This window comes from Nicotiana attenuata, chromosome 10, assembly GCF_001879085.1.
Source record: "Nicotiana attenuata strain UT chromosome 10, NIATTr2, whole genome shotgun sequence".
NCBI lineage: Eukaryota > Viridiplantae > Streptophyta > Magnoliopsida > Solanales > Solanaceae > Nicotiana > Nicotiana attenuata.
This window is the reverse complement of record NC_031998.1, coordinates 35562745-35567808: the sequence shown is the minus strand read 5'-3', so window position 1 is coordinate 35567808 and position 5064 is coordinate 35562745.

The following is a 5064-nucleotide window of genomic DNA, read 5'->3' as shown; positions in this document are numbered from 1 at the left end:
CAATAGATTTCAAACACATTCCAAGGATGCACAATGAGGTTGCCGACGCTTTGGCCACTTTGGCGTCAATGTTGCATCATCCGGACAAGGCTTACGTGGATCCGTTACAGATTCAGGTTCGAGATCAGCATGCCTATTGTAATGTGGTGGAGGAAGAGTTTGATGGTGAGCCATGGTTCCATGATATAAAAGGATACCTCCGGATGGGAGTATACCCGACACAAGCTACAGGGGATCAAAAGAGAGCAATTCGACGTTTGGCAAGTGGATTTTTTTTCAGTGGAGGAATATTGTACAAGAGAACTCCAGATCTTGGGTTATTGAGATGCATAGATGCCAAACAGGCTACAGTTATCATGGCTGAGGTACATGCGGGAGTTTGTGAACCTCATGTGAGCGGATATATATTGGCAAAGAAGATCCTCCGAGCAGGTTATTATTGGCTTACTATGGAACGGGATTGCATCAGTTTCGTGCGCAGATGTCATCAATGTCAGATACACGGAGATTTGATTCATTCTCAACCATCTGAATTGCATACAATGTCAGCACCATGGCCGTTCGTCGCCTGGGGAATGGATGTTATTGGTCCGATTGAGCCAGCAGCCTCAAATGGGCATAGATTCATTTTGGTGGCTATTGATTATGTCACTAAATGGGTGGAGGCAAAAACCTTCAAATCTGTGACTAAGAAGGCAGTTGTCGATTTCGTACATTCAAATATCATATGCCGGTTTGGGATCCCGAAGGTAATCATCACAGATAATGGTGCCAATCTCAATAGTCATTTAATGGCCGAGACATGTCAGCAGTTTAAGATCATGCACCGCAATTCCACTCCATATCGTCCTAAGGCAAATGGGGCAGTCGAAGCAGCTAACAAGAATATCAAGAAAATACTTCGGAAAATGGTAGAAGGGTCAAGGCAATGGCATGAAAAGTTACCTTTTGCTTTGTTAGGCTATCGCACTACTGTCCGCACTTCAGTAGGAGCGACTCCCTACTCTTTGGTGTATGGAACCGAAGCAGTAATACCCGCAGAGGTTGAAATCCCGTCCCTCCGAATCATCGCAGAGGCAGAGATTGATGATGATGAATGGGTTAAAGCCCGCCTGGAACAACTAAGTTTGATTGATGAAAAGCGACTGGCAGCAGTGTGTCACGGTCAATTGTACCAACAGAGAATGGCAAGAGCATATCACAAGAAAGTGCGTCCGCGGAAGATCGAAGTAGGACAGTTGGTGCTGAGACGTATCCTACCTCATTGGGCTGAGGCAAAAGGAAAGTTCGCCCCAAACTGGCAGGGGCCATTTGTTGTAACCAGAGTTTTGTCCAATGGCGCTTTATATCTAACGGACGTGGAAGGAAACTGTGTAGAAATGGCTATCAATTCTGATGCTGTCAAGAGATATTATGTATGATTTTCTTTATCTTTGTGTACCTGATTGTATTTGGCATGTTTTGAGATTGAAATGATGAAGGCATTTTGTTCTGCTACCCAAACACTTTATCCTTTGTTATCCCTTTGAGCCTTATTATATTTCCTTTCGTATCCCTCTTTCGGAATCAATAACGAAACTCGAAAGCCCGAGCGGAAAATCAGCGGAGAAACAAGAAACAAACAATCCAAAAGAAAGAAAAGAAAAGAAAAAGAAAAGAAAAGGAAAAGGAAAGAAAAGAAAAAAAGAGAAAAGAAGAGAAAAGAAAAAAAGAAGAAAGAAGAAAAGAAAAGAAAAGAAAAGAGAAGGAAAAGAAAAGAAATGAAAAGAAAGAAAAGGAAAAGTGGAAGAAAGAAAGATCGTCACGATAAAGTAGTTCTATGGCCTGAACTACGTTTGACTTGATCCCGAAAGAGTACGTAGGCAGCCTCACTGAGGTTCAGTCACAGCAGAAGGAAAATCCGAGAATCCCCAAGAAGGAAACTGGGGCAGAAGTTATGGTTGTTGCATGAGATATGATTCCGAAAGTTGTAATGTTGAACCCACATTTGAATTATTTTGAGCTTTTATACCTTTCTTTCTAAAACCCATCCAAAAGCCGCATTACGGTCCAAAGAAAGACCTTTTAATCAATTTCAAGAAATGTCAATACGGGCAGGTAAGGTGACTCAGGTCAGACACAACACTCTGGTGACAGAAGGAAAATGATAAAATGAGAGAGTCTTATCGGTGAAAACCCTCACGGGCACCATAGGGCGATGTGAGTTGAGGCAAATGAAAATGAGAGAGTCTTATCGGTGAAAACCCTCACGGGCACCATAGGGCGATGTGAGTTGAAAATGAGAGAGTCTTATTGGTGAAAACCCTCACGGGCACTGTAAGGCGAAAAGTGAGATCTTTCAGTTGGGAAAATGAAAGAAGTCTGTGGTTGAAGGTTGTTTGAAACATGGCAAAACAAGCAAGGTTTGAGTTTGGCGAGAGACGGGCATGAAAGTATGAGACAACAAATGTGGTAAATGATAATTGATTGGTTGGACAGACTAGGCTGGAATCCAAAATGCATGGCACGATCAATGGAATCAGCCTTTCCGCTTAGATAAGTCCTGTCCTTTTTCTCTTCATTACAACTCATTCGTTTTCATAGTTTTTCTATCCTCAAAACCTTCGAGGTCATTGCATTTCATTCTCTTGAAGTCTGTCTATAAGATGTTTTAGTGTCAGTTCTATTCAAAACAACAGAAGGATGTCAAAGCTAACTACCAGCTTCCCAGCTAGATGGCACAACAAGGTGGGGACATGTCACAAGAGAGTAAAACATGAAGGACCAATGAAAATCAGTGGAATAATCAGATGGTTGTGAGAGAGAAGCAAGGTTCACAAGAAAGGAACAGAAACACCAAACAGTGATACGAGGTAAAACATGTGGGTCATCAAGATCAGAGGGTTGAAAGTCAATTGGGAAATCGTGACAAGTCAAAGCAAGTCCAAAGAAGCAAGTCGGAGCAAGGTCGGAAACGGGAGCATGGCCAGCAAGAATGCCAGCAGCTAACCACTATTTTACATTAATAAGTTTTCTTTGATTGGAACAGGGGCAGAAAATTTTCTTTATTTTGTCGCAATCAGGCGCCCACCTGGAGAACAAGGGAATACTTTTCAAGTTTTCAGCAGTCAGGCGCCCACCTGGAGAACAAGGGAATACATTTCAAGTTTCAGCAATCAGGCGCCCACCTGGAGAACAAGGGAATACTATTTCAAATTTCAGCAGTCAGGCGCCCACCTGGAGAACAAGGGAAGTGCAATTCAATTTTAGCTTTAATTTTTAATATTTGATAACATGCTGTATCCAGTTACCAAACTGGAGCAGAAAATTTTCTTTGTTTGTNGCCATATTCTGTTTTCAAGACCTTGGGGATCGGTCAACCGAGACCAACTTCCATGAGACTTCAAATGGCGGACCGATCTATGAAGCGTCCCTTGGGCATAATTGATGATGTACTTGTTCGTGTTGATAAGTTCATATTGCCGGCGAATTTTGTGATATTGGATTGCGAAGTGGATTTTGAGGTGCCAATCATTCTTGGAAGACCTTTCCTAGCTACGGGGAAGGAATTGGTTGATGTGGAAGCAGGGGAGTTGACATTTCGTGTGGGTGATGAGAAGGTGGTATTTCATGTGTGCAAATCAATGAGACAACCCAATAGCACGGAGGTGTGTTCATTTTTGTGGACATTGTCACGGCGGTGATAGTGGATGACACAAGTGCCTTGATTAATGTTGAAGATCCTCTTGAAGCCGTGCTTCTTAACATGGATGTCAATGATGATGCCGGTAGAGTGGAGTGCGTGAATGCATTGCATGGAATGGGTTCATATTCATATGAGCCTAGGAAGCTATCTTTGGATCTTGAGAATCGCAAAACTCCGCCAACCAATGTCACGACCCGGATTTCTCACCCTCGGGAGTCGTGATGGCGCCTACTAATAGGAGCTAGGCAAGCCAATTAATTTTACACTTCTCTCAACATCATTAACAGTATAAAGAAGAACGAGGCAATTAATATAAAAAACGGAAGTCTCGAAACATAAATAACTGAAACCAAGTGCGGAAGTTCAAATACACCTCTACCCAGATCTGTTGTCACTAACTCACGAACTTCTACTGAATGCTAAAAACAAAGTCTGAGTAANGTCTCACCGGGTTATTGAAGATCAGGCCTAGAGGAGACATAATAAAGGCATTGGTTATGTTTTGGGACCCAGCTCATAACGTGTTTCATTTCTCGAATTTTGAACTCACACCCACTTTGGAAGAAATAGCCGGGTATATTGGGAGCACTGAAGCTCCTCTGAGACACAAATATTTGGTCGCTCCAAGAGTTGTCACTACACACAAGTTTCTAGATTTGCTAAAGATAAGCAGGGGGGTCCAATACCCAGATTTGGGAGCTGGTTTATCCACTTTGAAGTTTATATACCAGCGATACGGACACGTAGAGGGTTCAACAATCCAGAAAGCAAAATTTGCAGCAAAGGGAATCGCCTAAAATGGGAAGAACACAGGTGCTTCGCTTTTATGGTGGTATTTTTGGGTCTTCTAGTGTTTCTCGGGAAAGATGGGAATATCGATATACAAATAGCTGGGGTCGTCAGCACTTTGCTTACTCAGGCCAAAAGCACCCTCGCACCCATGATAGTGTCTGAAATCTTCCGAGCTCTCACAGCCTGCAAAGCCCGATGAGACTTTTTTGAAGGGTGGAACTTGCTGCTACAAATGTGGATGATTGAACATCTATGTCATCGTCCTCGATACATGAACTATGGGTCGACAAGAAAAAGCTACATAGGGGAGTTTTATACAAGGGTCGACGGGTTTAGCATGCCAGAAAGGGTCACAGAATGGATATCATGCCTCCGCTCCGTCACTGCAAATCAAATAGAATGGATGTTCGGGTGGCTTCCTGTTGATAAAATCGTATACATGCCAGCTACTGGGCCTCATTTCCTCCTGATGGGTCTCAGAAGTATCCAGCCTTATGCCCCATACTGGGTTTTGAGACAGCTAGGGAGATGTCAAATAGTGCCCAAGGATGAAGACCTTAGCCTCCATGTGGTTGAGATCCGTTCTG